Here is an 18053-nt window from a genome sequence, read left to right on the forward strand (position 1 = left end):
TCATGTTTGTCAAGAGTTCTGAAGAGCCTGAGATTTTACTCTACTTGAAAGCCAGCTTGCCACACTTTCATGAATGCTGGCAGAATACATGAGGCTCTGCTCAGAGAAAAAGGATTTTATCTCTCACATCGGAGTGGCTGGCATAAACTTCATGTTTGTATTGCTTCCTCTTGTCCTCCAGGATCCCCCAGGTGACGAGGGTGCAAGGCCAGGTGGTCCTTGCCCATATAATGGGTTCGAGTCATGGCTACCAAACTCTGAACTTGGGAATTCCAACTCTTTTTAAATGGGTTGTGAGCAAATCTGTCTAAACTTGGCCCCAGCAGGAAACATTATCTTTATTATAACAGACAAATGTGATTTAGAGAGATATCTCCCCAAAACATTACCTCCGCATTGGATCATTATGAAGACTAAATCAGTTACCACCTATAATGGCTTGGTATCAAATAAACCTGGTAGGAAAGAAACCCTCATTAATGAGCTGTTGTAACCATGTCTCCCTGTTTTACCTATCTCTCTCTGTGAAGCATCTGGGTAGCTTTCATTTGATCCAACATGCTATGCTTTCTTTTGTCTGTGGGCTTCAACCTGATCACTGTGTCTGGAATATTGGACCCCACCCCCACCTCATTTCTGCTTCTCCCCTTCTTTTGGTCCAAACCCATGAGCTTAGGAACTGCTCTGTGCTCACACAGTTCACTCACTTTCCAAGAATTCTTTCTCTTAGAACACTTAGCAACCCTAAGTGTTGATGTTGTTTAAAATTTCTTAAACCTCTTGGAATGTAAGCTCTGGGACGTTAGAGACAATATGAAGCAACAGAAAGTGGCTCTGGCTAGTGTAAGGAACAGGGAAAATTTATAGGACAGTTTCTGGATTATCTTATTGAATCAAAGTTGGAATGAAGAATCAAGAGCATGGAAAGGGAAGGACCACGTAGGAGCTAGCGATCTGTGGCAGCTGCGAGCAGACTGATTGCCGGACTCAGATCTCTTAGCCCAGATTTTAGGTGTATCTTTTTCAAATTTCAAAGACCAGAAAGGATCTGGATTCAGCTCGGATTTAGGTGATCACCCGTATAAATCAGCTGTGGTCCGTGGATGGAATTACATAAGACAAGCAATACTTCGGGGGACCATGCCCTATGTAGAGGTAGCAAACTGAGCCAGTCCCCTCCAACGACCATCACTGAGAATATGCCCAACACGGACTTTATTCCTGACTCCAGTCTTGCCTCCTCCAGTTCCCCAGCCCCCGACTGCTGTAGGACTACTGTGCTATTATCTCTGCACCCTCTGTCGTGTGACACTGGGGCTGGGACCCTGCAGCCACAGTCCTGCGCGGCTGGATGGACTCCTGTCAGGCTCTGGCGATGGGGACACCAGAAGAAGTATGCAAGGTTGGAGGCGGGGCAAGGGATTTGCTCCTTCCTGGCAGCTTCCTGTTTTTGTTAGTATGACTCTCCCCCCTCGTTTCTTCACCCAGCAATGCCAGTTCACTCCCACAGCAGCACTGGAGTCCCGTTCGCAGTCTCTCTCTCTCTCTCTTTTTTAAGATTTTATGTATTTATTTGACAGACAGAGATCACAAGTGGGCAGAGAGGCAGGCGGGGTTGGGGGGTGGAGGCAGGCTCCCTGCTGAGCAGAGAGCCCGATGTGGGGCTCGATCCCAGGACCTTGGGATCATGACTTGAGCCAAAGACAGAGCCAAAGAACAAATATTTGTTCTGTTCCATTTTCTTGTTTTTCTTTACCAGATTCCCTTATATTTCTCTATCTCATCTATCATGTATCTTGTTGTTTCTTCTTCTTTGTTTAAATTTTATTTGAGAGAGAGTGAGAGAGAACATGAAGGGAGAAGGTCAGAGGGAGAGGCAGACTCCCCGCGGAGCTGGGAGCCTGATGCAGGACTCAATCCAATCCTGAGACTCTGGGATCATGACCTGAGCCGAAAGTAGTGGCTTAACCAACTGAACCACCCAGGCACCCCCCCCCCCCCCCCAGTTTGCAGTCTTTCTAACATTCACAGAACTAGTCTCATCCCATCCCCTCAGAGACATGAGCAACAGCCAAGAAATGCCTACCCCTCCCCCAGCAGAGTGTGGAGTCCCAGCCACAGGGGTCCTCTCCTCTCAGCTTAGAGACACCAACATCAGCTCAGCAGCATCCCTCCTCAGTGTTGGGGGTCCTGTAACACAAGTTCCCCCCACAAAGCTCAGAGACATCAGCTCTAGTCAAATGGCAACCTCTTCTCAGAGTTCGGGGTTTCAGCCCCTGGAACGTCCCCTCTGAGTAGACATCAGTACCAGCTGAGCAGCACTCTTGCCTCCAGAGAGTTTCAGCTCTCAAGAGAGTTTCTGAATTTCAACCCCATGAGGCTCCCTTCTCTTGATTCCTTCTAAGGCTTTTTCTCAGCAACCCTAGACTCACTCTGTATGCCTGACCCCAGGGGTAGCAACTGTTTTCCTCAGTTTCTGCTCCTCTGATAACGAATTATTCTCCTCCTGACTTTTCATTTCTCTGGTCAATAATTCTTTACAGTATACTGTCCTTATTGTGTAATTGCTGTGGTTTCTGTTTCCTGACTATGCCCTGACTGATATAAGGGGTCATTTTCCTAAAATAGAAATCAGATCACATTACTCCTTTGCTTAAAATGCATCAGTGGTTACACCAATGTTCATAGCAACAGTATTCACAATAGCCAAAAGGCGAAAACAAATGTCCATCAACTGATGAATTGGATAAACAAAATGTGGTATATCCATCCATAATGGGTTATTATTCAACCTTAAAAAGGAATGAAATTCTGATACATATTGCCACATAGATGAACTTGGAAAACATTATGCTACGTGAAAAAAGCCAGACACGATAGGACAAGTAATGTATGAATCCACTTATATGCGGTACCCTCAATAGGCGAATTCACAGAGACAAAGTAGAACAGGGTTTACTAGAGGTTATGGGGCTGGGGGAAATAAGGAGTTGTTGTTTAGAGGGTACCGAGTTTCTGCTTGGGATGATGAAAATATTCTGGACATCGGTAGTCGTGATGGTTGCACAACCTTGTGAATGTGCTTAATGTCACTGACTTCACTGAATTGTGTACTTAAAAATGGTTAAGATAGTAAATTTTATGTTATGTGCATTTTACTACAATGAAAAATCACCTAAATTGCTTCAGGAGCTCCCATTGACTAGATACTGGATCAGTGAGGAAAAAGATGTGTTGCACTTTTCCTAAGCAGTCTCGGGGGGTGCTGCCCTGGCTTGTGCATCTGACACTCATAAGGGATGGGATCCCTATTTTCATCCTGGAGGCACTGCACCATATTTGGATGATATCTGCTGCTACGGTATGGGGCATTGTCAGCAGTCCTTTCTGTTTTAGCAGTGTTTTAGGATCTCCCAGGATAAACTTGCTCAATGACCAGACAGGATATTTAATGCAATTGTTTCTCTCTACATTGGCCTCACACTGGACTTGAGCATGAACATTCTTATCAACTCACTTTTTTTTTAAAGATTTTATTTACTTATTTGACAGACAGAGATCACAAGTAGGCAGAGAGGCAGGCAGAGAGAGAGGAGGAAGCAGGCTCCCCGCTGAGCAGAGAGCCCGATGCGGGACTCGATCCCAGGACCCTGGGATCATGACCTGAGCCGAAGGCAGAGGTTTTAACCCACTGAGCCACCCAGGCGCCCCTCAACTCAACTCACTTTTTGATTCAAGATGGCCATCCATTCGGTGTTTCTCTTTCTGTCACATTGTTGAAATCTTAGGTTCCTATGGTCAAAAATCTCCTTACCATGATCGGAAGAAGTAGGAAGCACAAGAATCATGTAAGTGAAATATCTCTAGCCTAGTGCTTTGCTTGCCTTTTGAAAGTCAACTTTAACACAGAGGATTTGGCACCTTGGTGTGTCCTAACACCCTCAACTGACAGAAGGTAATAGGGTGATAATAGATAGATTCAGGCCAAGAAGATCTTTTTCCTCTATTATCAATTCAATTTCAGTGAAGGAAGTTTCAATGGCAATCATATTTCTCCCTCTCTTTATCAAGGAATGAGTATAATTTAGACAGTTTGCCTAAGAGTAAAATAATATCAACAAATGTGAAACCAGCCTGATACTCTCATTTTCTTGGCGAAGCATATCAAGATAGGCTAGCAAGCTGTCAGAGTCTGTAAATCTAGCTAATCTCCCTCGTAGCTATTTCTAATCTTTCTCTTCAGCTCCCTGAAAAACCCATGTCCCCTGCTAATTCTGTTAGGTTAATTGGATTGGCTGTGTAATATTCAACCGAGATTACCTCCATATAATTTATTTATAAATTTTATTCCCTAAGTAGCGACAGAGTGAGATGGTACTTTTTTTTTTTTTGGACTACTGTAGTTAACATCCCCCAAAGAAGAAAATGTGTTTAAGGCATTTGGATTTATTAAGGAAAGAAAAATATAGTCACAAAACAGAAAAAGAAGAGGGCCGGGGGCAACATCATTTAACTTCTAAGATATTTAAATATCTAAGCTAGATATTGAATGATCTTTTTATCACAGACTCCTAGTGCCTCAAGACACAGTGAGTGGCAAGAATGACAAAGGAAGGAGGAGTTGCGTTTTCAGCACCCTATCCATAGCCATTGCCAGGCTCCCCTGATGCTGTATTAGATGACCTGTGGCAGACAGAGGAATTCATGCAATGACTCTTGGGGATGTGTTCATGCATTGTTGTCCAGCCCTAGGACACAGTGGCAAGGACTGTGTGAAAGGTCTGATGTGGGAGAGGACAACATGATTCCCTGCAGCAGCCCTGTTGCAATGCCTGGTGGCTATGAGCCCAGACACTGGAGCCAGACTCTAGCTCCCGTAAGCAGTAAGGTCTTGGGCAAGTTACGTAGTCATCGTGTGTCTCTGCTTTCCTATCTATCCAGTGGGGATAAAAAATGCCTGCCTCATAGGATTATTTTGAGAATTAAGTAAGATAACGTACAGTTAGACTACTGCCTACCATATACGAAGAATTTAATAATTGTTAACTATTTTTATTGACACTCTTCTCTCAAACTCAGAGTCTCAGGGGACTGGTGTTGTACATGGCCACAAAGAGTCTCATGATGGTCGTTGAACCTACACAGAGCATGCTCATTTGCCAACTAATTTCTATCTCTAAACTCTCAAAGCAATGGAATCTAATGTTCAAAATATGATTAGAGCTGGTGTGGTTGGGCAAGGAAAGGCACCATCTTCATCCCACTTGTGTAGGTGTGGTAGCGGCATACGGTAGGGCTAATGGGACAGACTTTGGAGCCAAAGTGTGTAGCTTTATAACCAGCCCACCAATTACTGGCCAAGTTCATTGGAAGTTATGTAACATCTCAATGCAATGTTTTCCTCTTCTGAGAAATGGGGGTACCGATAGTATTAGCCTTGTAGTATTTTTATGAGGATTAAATGAGTAAATAATTGAAAGCAGTGTAAATTTTTTTGGGAACATGGTAAGTGCTATGTAAACATCTGTAGCCTAAAGATTTTATAGTAGTTGTCATTTCCATGTGAGTTTAACTCCATTATATGCCTGTAGCCTGAGATCTTTGGAGGAATTTAGGGTGGTTGCATTCACCAATGCAATAGTATTTCTGAATTGCCTTGAGTTTGAATTTCAGACCCTAGAAATATGTACACAGTGAGTGTATGTGATTCACTGGTGAATGTTTAATGTGTTTCTCAAAGGGGGAAATAGAAAGAAAGAAGAGACGAACTTGCTCAGTGAAAACGAACCAGATGGGTTATAAAAAAAAAAAAATAAAGCACTTAGGAGGCAGAAAAGGAGAAAATTCAGAGGAGAATCAATAAGAGAAGATGGGTACCACAGCTGGGCAAGGGATGTTTGGTGAAATGCCTTCAACCAATTTTGGATGCTGCAAGAGAGAGTTGTTAATGGGATGGTAGCATACCCAGCAAGGCACACGTTTGCCCCCTTTCCCACTCCTCCCTCCCATGACGCCTTTATATTTTTAGCCTGTGGGGTTGGAATGATGAATGCCCAAGTGGAAATAATGCCGGAAGGAGATTTTTCTTGGCAAAATGGCAGTAAGGGCTGCCAAGTGTTTTCTAAGATGTAAACAAATCATCCACCTTCATCAGGGAAAGATTAACACATATTATTCCCGAGTCAGTGTGGGATTTTCACCTTCTGTAGTTTGCAATTTGAATTCTCCCCCATCATCATGAGTTTTTACAACCTGATGTGCATTAAGCATTCCACTACTCTGAGAAATCATTGGTGTTCCAGCTGCTAGAATCAAATAATCAGGCACAAGTCATGAAATAAGAATCTTCTTCTACTTCATATAAACACGTTATGAAGGTACAGTGGAAGTGGTACTGACGAGGGGTTTCAATTTTCTCTTGGTTACGCCACCAACAACTCCACTGTGTAGCTCTACTTTTACAGTTATAAGAGAAGAGTATGAGATTAGATGATATTTAAGATTCTTTCCAGCTCTGATTCCCATGATCTGGCATTCAATGTCATTCTAGGCTACTCTAGGCAGAAAGTAGCTCTGCCTTTATATTCATGACAAAAACTTTCCAGAATTTCAGAACACCCTCTCCCATCTTTTGGAATGTCCTTTTCTCCCAGGGTCATACCATGAATGCTTTTACCAAGACTTCTAGAAACTTATGGCTTGGAGCTCCTGGCTGTCTCAGTGGGTACAGTGTGTGACTCTGGATCTTGGGGTTGTGAGTTTGAGCCCCAAGTTGAGCATAGAGATGGCCTTAAAAAAAAAAAATCTTTACAAGCTCATGGCTTTCCACTAGAATATATGGATTCTCCATCCCACCAGACCTTGTAGGCTGGCTATCTTCTAGAATGTACCCTCTTTGAAATATTGTCTCCATTTCTCAACTTTAGCTTCAACCCAAATTCACCTATTTTGTATCTCCCTTCACCAGAGCCACATTCTTAGTAAGATAGCCTTAGAAATTATACATTCAAAAAACATTTCTCTTTTTGGAGAAGATATCTGCCTTTTAATATGGAGTAACCCAAAGGAATGGTAGGAAGTTCAGTAAGCACAAATGATGGGGAGATACTTACCAGAACCTTCAGGAATCTCAAATCATACTCATAAGCAACTGCCTGCATGTAAAATCTACTTAGATCTTCAGGAAACTCAATTCGAGAAACATATCAAACCCCAGATGTGTGCTTTTTTACTATTGTAGGCCCTGGTTGAGTGAAATGTGCAACACAAAGATACATAAGACAGTTCTTTCTTTTAAGAAGCTTAAGATTTAATAGAACTACAGAGGTTTCTCTTTATCTTAACAGATAGTTTTAAAAATATTTTATTGTGGTAAAATAGGGCGCCTGGGTGGCTCAGTGGGTTAAGCCGCTGCCTTCGGCTCAGGTCATGGAGTCAGGGTCCTGGGATCGAGTCCCGCATTGGGCTCTCTGCTCAGCAGGGAGCCTGCTTCCCTCTCTCTCTCTCTGCCTGCCTCTCTGCCTACTTGTGATCTCTCTCTGCCAAATAAATAAATAAATAAAATCTTATTGTGGTAAAATATACATAACATTTCTCTTCTTAATTTTCAAGTACACAATTTAGTAGCATCAAGTATAGCCACATTGTTGTGATGACATTTTTTTTTGTGATAACATTTTTATCTACAATGACTTATTTGTTGAGAGCTGTAGGTTTGAACATATATATAAATAAGTTATAGTTTGCACCTTGGAGAACTTACCTTTTAAATATGACTTAGCTGAACATATAATCGGTCAAGAATTTTAAGACAGACTGCTTGCCTGCCTGCCTGCCTTTTCTTTTTCCTTCTCTCTTTTCTGTCCTTCCATTTCCATTCTGTTCCTAAAGTGACCTGAAGTGAATTACAAAAACACATACCATCTAGCCGGCTGAAATAAATGAAAATTTGTCAGGGTATGTGAGGGTAGGAAAGTGAGGTGGAGACATGTGTGACTCAGAAGACTCAAGCCTTGGAGTTCTAGAAACATGTTAGACACAGGCTTCAGATTTTATTCTAAACCTTCCCAGAGCCAGTTTAGTGGAGAAATTTGATCCATTACAAGATTTAGTGTCCTGCCTGTGACATAAAACAAGAAAACAGGTGCTCCAGAGCGCACTGCATTTCTTGATCCTGAGATCAGAGAGAAAGTTCTCCTGTGGGCTGTAACTGAGAGGATATGCGTGGTTCAATGACCAACCATCTGTAGAGCCCATACAGTAACAAGTCATTCTGAACTTCTTAATAACCTTCAGTATACACTAAGAGTATGGCCTAAATAATCAGTTCGGTAAAAACAGTGTGGTTCCAGTGCTCGGGTCTCTGCTAGTCAGGCCGAATCCAGGGATAGATTTCAGGGTGTCTAGGGTGAAGTAAGGTGAGCTAAGACGTAGATAGGCACGGTTGTGAAGGTGGCCTCAGCCAGATGGAGCATCTGGGCACATTCCCCAGATCGAACGCCTGGAACCCAACAGCTGCATCTATTTACTTCCATGTGCCTTACAAATGTTAATGTTATCTACACATGTCTGTGACTTTAGTAAAGTGGGGAGGTGTTGTTTAGGACGACTGTAGTTTGCGAGGCTGAAGCCCCGTTACCTACCTCTAAGAGACTGCTCAGCTCTTTTTTATGTAAGTGGGAAGGCTTAGTGCTGTGATGTGTTCTTCCAAACGTGACATTAACCATAAGCTAAAAAAGGAGAACCAGAGCGTATGGCTTTCTAGCTCAACAAGAGTGTTTATCTAATCTACTTCTTCCAATCTGAGTGTCAGTATAAGTGCTCTTTAAGTTCTAGGTTAGACAGAAATGACCGGGGTCCCTATAGAATCCGTGAAGATTAACCCATGTATTATGATTTTTGGCTGATATTTCTGGGACAGAGAAATCCATTGTTGTTTGAGTCCTGGTGGGTGACAAGAACCACTGGAGAAGCCTAGAGTTTGCAGAACACCATTCTTTCTTGCCAATGACTTGGCTAAATACACAACCTTTTTTTAAAATTTATTTTTGATGGTTTAATATATTTTAATAGAAAACTTACAGGAATGGCACAGAAGACAGACAACATGAAAAACGTGTGCTTGCATGTAGGACGAGTCGGTCAGAGAAGTAGAATGAATGGATGGAATCTACTGCCCGATAAAAATGCTGCAGACACCATTTAGCCAATAAGAAATGTACATAAGAAATGCCAATAAGAAATGTACATGTTTTTAAAAAATCCAAATTCTGACATCATCCCGAAAAATTTAACAGGTTTATTTGCAATCATTATACAGTGGAACTGCTGACGCATGTCCACTGAGGCAGTCTGACTTACATGAATGCTTTATGTCTGTGCATTTATATTAAAAATTCACATACCCACGACATTGGAAAGACTGCCAATACCTGATTTCTGTTTCCTGTTTTTCCCCTTGCAATCACATATTTAGGTACTTCTTGACCCCATGAGGGAAAAAAGTAATGTACTGTCCAGAAATACCAATAACAGGAAGAAGAGGAAAAAAAATGTCTTAAAGAGCACAATGTTTTCCATTGTAGTGAATTCTTAGGCGTGTTCCCCAGCAATGCAGTGTGCCGGCGGGATGTCTTTTGGCATAATTGCTGCACATTTGGCATGGGTAGCACACAGGCTGGTGTCGTCAAAGAGACCCACCGGATAGGCCTTGCTTGCCTCCTGCAAATCAAACTTTAACTCCAAGTACGCGGCATGCAGAGGAAGGGACAAATAAGATTTGTTTCTCAGTAGTTGTGGCGGTGGGGTAGCAGCATTGTCTGTGGCTGGTGACAGCGTCCGTGGCAGCTGAGTGGAGGGACCAGAGCAGTGTTCAGCGATGACGGCAGTGGTGACTGACTATGACTTCTTCTTGAGTTTTGCCTATTTTTGCAAGCCTAATTCTCCAGCTTTCTTATCCGTCTTCTGAGTTACTTAATATTGTTTTCCAATAATTCCTTTTTTGCTTCTGGTAGCTGGGTTGTAATAAAGAATCTGGAAGATATAGGCCACAGCTGATTCCTCTTCATGGAAATAAAAACTAAGGACAAATTTACTTTAGCCTGGACTAATTTCTCCTGAAAGAAATACTGAGGTCAGCCCTGATCCAGGAGTTTGTACCAAATTATTCTTGCCTGTGTTAGAAATCTAATCCTATAAGAGGGCGAGAAACACTTGAGATAGGACATTTAGTTATCCAGTGCGTCTTTAATCTATGGACCTTTAGAAAATCAGAGAGCTTCTTCTCTGTATGGAATTTGAGAGGTCCACATCTGTAGAGCTGGTAGAAGTGGAACAAATGATCAAAATCAGAGTCCACATTGACAGTGGTCCCTGAACACTTTGGGAGGCAGAAACTTGTCCTCCAGAAGACTACAATCAGCTTGAGATTACTAGTCAAGGAGAAAATCCTGGACTAGAGAACAAGCATCCTGAGAATCTGATGGCATTCAGGACATGCTATCCACAGAAGATGACACCGTGGCATAGTAGAGATATCGAGCTGAAGAAATTTGAGAAATGGCTTGTGCGGGAAGGGCTCTCCGACCTTTCCCTGAAGCAAGTCATAAAACCGTCATATGAGAAGTACCCTCCACTCATCCTCAAATCTAACATTAAAAACACTCAGGTTAAGCTGTTTCTTTGGGTCTTTATTTCCTTATGAAGGCTTCTGTATCATGTAAAATTGATATTAAATACATTTGTATGTTTTCTGGGGTGCCTGGGTGGCTTAGTGGGTTAAGCCTCTGCCTTCAGCTCAGGTCATGATCTCAAGGTCCTGGGATCGAGCCTCACATCGGGCGCTCCACTCAGCTTGGAGCCTGCTTCCTCCTTTCTCTCTGCCTGCCTCTCTGCCTAGTTGTGATCTCTCTCTCTCTGTGTCAAATAAATAAATAAATAAATAATCTTTTAAAAATAAATAAATAAATAAATATATAAATAAATACATTTTTATGTTTCTTCTTTTGTTATTCTGTCTTTTATGACGGGGAGTCCCAGTCAGGAACATAGATGGGAAAGAAAAAAGATACTTTCCCTCTCCTACAAATCATGGCCTCCGGCTAGTTGGCCTTAATTTGTGAAACTGAACAAGCAATTCTACCAAGTACAAACTGAGGCCTGAACTTCCAAGAACTTAGGTGCCATCTTTACAAAGACGGCCATGACTGTGACTCCAGCCAAAGACTCCACTTTCTCATGGCTCTCTTCTTTGTCTTCTGTCTCCTGTGAGGACATTTGTCATTGGATGTGGAGCCTACCTGGGTAGCCCAGGATGAAGGCATCTCAAGACTCTTCATTTAATTCCATCCACCGAGACCTTTTTTCCAAATAAGTTCACATTCACAGGTCATGGGTGAATGTATCTTTTGGAGAGGCTCTTTTCCACCCACAACTACGCCATTGGTCCCTCAAGCCCAGGCCTCCATGAGAACACAGGATACTGTCTTTTGACATTTATGCTGACCTGAAAACTGCCTGGAGCCGGTGTTGGCTGTTCGGTTCAATGGTGGCTGCCGGAGGCTGCTCTTCTCCCTCTTTCCATGGTCCCCACAGCCAGGAGGGGCCAGGCCAAGGCAGAGCCCGGGGAGTGGGCAGCTCATCCTATCTTCATCCCCGGTGGAGGCTTTTTATTCTCAACTCCCTACATGGCAAAATAGAAGGGAAAGCTCCCATGTCCTTATTTTCTAAAGGCTTCCATTCCTGTTTTATTTACAGCCTTAAAAATAAACTTCTAGGGGTGCCTGGGTGGCTCAGTGGATTAAGCCGCTGCCTTCGGCTCAGGTCATGGTCTCAGGGTCCTGGGATCGAGCCCCGCATCGGGCTCTCTGCTCCGCGGGGAGCCTGCTTCCTCCTCTCTCTCTGCCTGCCTCTCTGCCTACTTGTGATCTCTCTCTCTCTGTCAAGTAAACAAAATAAAATCTTTAAAAAAAAAAAAAAACTTCTATTAGCTTTTTAGCTCTATGGTGGCTTATTTTAGAAGTTCTCCATATTTATGCACAGGAAGAAATTCTTTCAGTTTCTCAAACATTTTAGAATTTAATGCCAACCTGCCACTATTATATTGTTTTCCATTATTTATGAGCTGTATCCCTTTTTGACTTTTAAGCATGGTCTTACCTGGCTCTGTTTCTCCTCCATCCCCAGGTTGTGGTGATATTTTTTCTTTATCTTGGAAGTAACTCTTAAAGAACAAGATTGACTGTGATGTGCACTGACATTCACTTTTTTTCCCCAGAGGAAATTGCAATATCTGATGTCTTAATATGCAATACGAAGTGTTCCTTCAAGTATTCTCTCAAGAAGCAGAAGAGGATGAGGAAATTACAGACAGCGCTTGACTGCAGACCACCCACATGCGTTTCCTGATCTCTAGAAGCTGTCAGGGGTGGGCTGAAGGAGGGAAAGGAGTCAAACCCGTATCAGCCAACTTTGTTGCTTGCAAGGCTCTCTGGAAAAATACCTTGTGAGGGAAAGCCCGGAGTTATTGACTAACATGAAATGTTTAGTGTGGTCTGTGAATTTTTATTCTTTCTGAACGATTCACATCCTGTATCTCAGATGACAGGAGGTGAAGCATCACTTTGATAGTCTAATTTTGAAAATTCCTGAGGGTCCCAAAGTCAGAACATGAGGAAGTTATGAAGGACTTGAAATTATGAACGGTTTGCCCATTATTTATCTCCATGCTTTCCTGGTTTTTTGTGACATTCATTACTTTTCTTTTTATTCTGGGAGATAATGACATGATGTCAGAGCCTCTGGGGGTAAAAATTGCTGAATCACACTACAGTGAACATGCTTTTCAAAATTCATATTTTTGTATTTTTGAATTTTTATTAAATATTTTACGGAATCTTATTTTCCATGTAAGGGTATTTTATTTCATAATGAAAGTCAAACTGACAACCCCTCCACTGCTTTTCATCAGTACTGCTAGAACGTTCATAAAACTAGGAAATCTTGTTTCTTTGAGCTTTTTTCCCAAACTTTGTCCCTTAGGGAAAAGATTCAGTGCCAGCCTCACCGGATCTCAAACCTTCTATGACAGGACCATAATAATTAGTCTTTAGCACGAAAGACTGTGTTCCAGTCATTGTTGTTTCCAGAAAATACGCTGTGCTGAAAATCAAGACCATCTGGAAAGACCTGCTAAATAAGGACATTTTGTATGGTGTTCAGGAAAACTCTTATTATTTCAATTAAATTTTGCATTTTTTTATTTGAAAATAGATTGCAACTCTGACACTGACAGTGTTCAGAACATGTTACCCCCAGATATGGCACCTTGATATATTGAATATTTTAAGCTGAAGCAGTTTGAGAAAATGCCAGAAGCACTAAGGTCTCTCTGACCTTCACCTGCCCTTCTCCCCTGAAGCAGTTCGCTAGACGCTCCTGTGGGAAGTGCCCACCCTGCACAGGGAGGAAGGGAGGAGGCTTTTCTCTCAGATGGAGGGAGAAGACTCCAAATCAACAGGCCTCACTGAATTTCTCCAGTTTATTGCATTTAGCTTATACCGCTTTGTCCTATCGTATTTCCTCATGACTGTTCTCTCTTCATCCAACCAGGCATAAAAACACAGGTTTAACCCTTTTTTCGATTCTTCATTTCTTTATAAGGGCTCCTGGGTCACATAAAACTTATATTAAATAAATTTGCATACGTTTCTCCTGTTAACCTGTCTTTGCCAGTTTAATTTTCAGACCCAGCCAGGGTCCCTGAGAGAGTCAAGAAAAACTTTTTCTTCCCCTACACTGTCAAGGGTAAATTCCTGTTTTATTAAACCAAAGCTTAGAATCCACGGCCCCCAGGCCCCAAACAATTTTCTGATTTTCTTTTATTTTGGTGTCTAATTTTCTAGCTGAATAATGTATTTAAGAGACAGTGTTCCACATCATTGTTGTCTGATTCTTCATATTTTTTATAGAGGAATTTTTATCCCTTCTCTAAAGATTATTCTTTTTTTTTTTTTTTGGTCCAGATTTGGATAAATGGCCATGAGTCTTCAGGTTCAAAGTTACTCATACACCTCCCCCTGCTCCTGCTATGTATTTGTGAAGGGAGTGAATATATTTTAAAATGTTATTTCTGATTTTTAAAAAAATGCTTTTTGGTGATTATATGCCATGTTTTGCTTTTCAAAGAAAAGTCAGGTAGTACTAGGAGCACAAACACCTTTTGAATTTCACCTCAAAGAGTCAGAGCCTTCTCAGTGAATTTTTCTTTCTCCTTAATCTGGTCAGAGCCAGTTTCTGTTTCTTCAAACAAAAATAACTACCGAATATTTTTTCCAGTCTTACAAAGTATCTACTTTAGTGGAGAACATGGTAATGGAAAAAATACATTAAGGGGTTATTTTAAATAGCAGGAAATGGCATGAAGAAACTCAAGCAGAGTGAGCCCAGGGTGAGGCTAACCATAACAGGCCCTTTCAGCGTCTGAGCTGAAACCAAAAGAGATGCCTGAGGGCTGTGCTGATTGAGGGAGCACACATCCTAGCCTGATGGCCGTCAAGACCTTCACCCTATCTGTGGGAGGAGGACATGGTACTGTGTGGTCAGTGAGTGAGAGGATAGAAAAAAAAACACAGTTGTAAAGATGGGTGAGAACTATAGTAAGGCATTTGAATTTTATTCCAGTAGCCATGGGAAGGGACTGGAGAGGTTTGTGCAGGGAAATGACAGGATCTGATGTACTTTTTTTGTATAGACCTTGCTGTGCAGTGAAAGGACTGTAGGGCAATAGAAATGGGAGACATCAGGTGGCAGTTTCCATAGCTCAGGATAGAGAGGAAGGCAGGTGGGACTGGGGTGGCCAAAGCACTGGGCAGATGGTCAGACTCAGGACACAAGGTAACAAGACTGGCTTGGGGGTTGGATGTGTATACTGATGGGGAGAACACAATGGAGTGTGAATCTGGGGTTTCCAGCACCAGTCATCAGACAGATGTTGCTGCTCTTAAGTGAGGTGGGGAGGCCTGGAAGAGAAGCAGATCTGGGAAGGAATCATGAGCTCTGCCCTGGACGTGTTAGGGTTTGAGAAGCCCAGTCGACTTCCAAGTGGCGATGTGGAACAGGCAGGGAGAGGTCTGGGCTGGAGACACAAATGTGCTATTGGCATGAAGCGGGGTCTAAAGCAGTGACGTTGAGTGCAGATTAAAGGACATGCAAAGGGAGAGCAGAGTCATGGGGAGCCCCAAGATTTACAGTTGTGGAAGAGAAGGAGGATCTAGTAAATGACACCAGGAAGGAGTTCAGAAATGTCAGGTGAATGTGGTTCTGTGAATTTTAGGAGAAAGAAGTGTTTCAAGAGGGAGGATGTGGTAGGCTGTGCCAAATGCTGCTGCGAAGTTCAGCAACAGGCAGATAAAGCAATAATCGTTGGACGTGGCCTGGGGAAGGTATCTGTGGGGGCGGGGGGAGGGTGTATGGGCGAGACTTGCTCCTTGGGCAGGTGCAAATGGAGCCTGCTGCAGAAGTCTGGGACGTGGCCCTGACTGCATCTTTCGACTTCCAGAGCAAGTCAGCATCTTTTCTGTTGGAGGGTGGAATTCTTTCTTTCCTTGAGACCATCTGTTGCTGTGGGTATTGCACAAAGGAGAATCTGCTTGTCATTTCCCATAAAAAAGATGAGCTTTGAGTGTGGCTGGCATTAGTTTCGTATGTTAACTAATTTAATCATTACGATATAACTGTTTCTCTCTTTGGATACAGAGTCACTTCATCTCTCTCTCACATGTTTCTAATCACTCCATTTTGTGGACAACTCCTCAAAAGTTTTGTCGACTAAACAAATCCTTTTCTGAGGTATCAGGAGACATCTTATACAATATTGTGATGTCTTTGGAGTCTGATACATCTGGGTTTGAATCTTGACCTCACAATCACTTGCTCATTGTACAAACTTGGCCATTTTATACAATCCGTCTATACCTCCATTCCCTCATCAAAATAACTAAGATACACTTTACACTTCACCCCATAGGATTGGTTTGAGGATCAAATGAGACAATTGCTACAATGTTCAGTGCCTAGCACACAGTACAATAAATAATAGTAGTTGTAACTCTAGCTACATAGAAATTGGTAATAGACTCAAAGAAAATGCTTTGACTCTCCTAAAAATTTGAATATATATCCTTCAAGATTGGCAGAGAGCAAAGGCTATCTAAAGGAAGAGACTTTGGGGTCTGACACTCATTGCTGAGCTTCATCCTCCCCTTGAAGATGTTATCCTAATTACCATAGCTCCACATCATTCACTGAGTGAGGGAAGGATCTCCATCCATTGTCAATTGCCAATATCAGAAGACCAGAGCCTGAGTTTATGAAGTGGGCAACTGGAGATGAAAATGGAACAGTTAGGTTTGGCACGTTCCAAGGCTTCATTTGTCCAACTGAAAAGGGCATTCAGCGGAATCAAATCCTAAGCACAGTCCTCATTGTGTTCAGGAAGGAGAAATGTAACCTGACTGTTCTGTTCTCAGGCATTCATCTCATCCTGAACCACACGTGCCATGGGATGCTAGGCAAAATCAATGTCTTTGGTCTTGTTAATAGTTGACCTTGGGCTTCCCAGAAAAACCTTCAAGATCTGAGTTCATAACTTTGCTGGAGATTGACAGGTGGAATAAGATGTTCAAGTGATGAACATGAAGAGAAACAAACCTCTGTAAGGTAAAAATAGACATAGCTAGTAGATCAAGTTGCAAAGGAGTAGAGTTGGAAGTTTTTGAATTTCCTTCCCTGGAGAAAATTGTCATCTAGTGTACATAACCCAGATAGAATTTAATCTGGAAGCAAGTAACTGAAAGATGGTCTCAAATTCTCATGTGAAGATAGGTTTTAGAATCTCCTACAGTAAGCCCAAATAGGAGCATTATCAGGAATATACATGACTAATATAAGATGCCCTGGATAGTTTCACCTGATTTGGATTCTTTTCTCACATCTTGACTTTGCCTCTGTGTGGGTACGTAGCTTTCCAGCACCTGTTTTACCACACTGGCTGAACATGTGAGCCGAACTGAGTCAGGACTCATGTCTACACCTGTCCATCTGCTGTAAGTGAGCCAGTCAAGGGCAGAACCTGGTCGGTTAAAACATCTGAATGTAACCAAAACTTCTCTTTAGTTTGACTTGGGGGCTTAACTTTAATGCCTTATTTTTTTAGATTGTCATCTTTAAAATTAATACTTTTACTTATTAATCTAAGAATAAACTATATAAGAAAAAAGAAAAGCATTTAGTTCCTTATAATCCTGATAGCAGTGAGTGATTTGTATATATTATTATCTCCACATTATTCTACCTGGTTATAATGTCTTCTTTGGATAAATGGAAGAATGGTGTAAAAAAATTTTTTTTACAACTTTGGAAATAAAAAAATGCAAGAGAAAAATTAAATTAGATAATAACCTGAAGAAAATCAGCTTATTCTTCGGGATGGATGGTATGAACCAGCTTCACCAAAAGTAGGATATTTCACAGTGTTTTGCTAATGTGGGAATCTTGAAGTATAGTGTTGACAGGTAAAGATGTTGGAAAATACAATGATTTTTAATGTTTTTAAAACCATGATTTGATTTTTAAGAAACTGTCATTTAGGACCTAGAATGTTTTAATAAATATGCAGTATAATATTTAAAAAGCCTAATTCTATTCTTTTTTTTAAACAAATGTGCCTACAGCCTAGAGACAGCATCTGAGATATATGACCATTCATGTTCCTTTCCTTAAATGGTTTTAAAAACAAAAGATCAAATATAGTTAAGTTATGAGGAAAAAAATGTCTTTTTCCTGAAATGCTCCAAGAAGCAGTCATCAAGAATGAACTAGTGAAGTAGAAAACCAAGCCGAGAAGATGGCAGCAAATGTGAAATGCTGCTGGGAAGCTGGGTCAATTATTTCAGGAGGAGCAGACAGAAATAATATGATTCCAAAAAGCAGATGCTCTACCTTCTCAGTAGAAACGGATGGGACTTGTGCTGTACCCTGTAGAAGATATTCTACTT

This window comes from Meles meles, chromosome 5, assembly GCF_922984935.1.
Source record: "Meles meles chromosome 5, mMelMel3.1 paternal haplotype, whole genome shotgun sequence".
Taxonomy (NCBI): Eukaryota; Metazoa; Chordata; class Mammalia; order Carnivora; family Mustelidae; genus Meles; species Meles meles.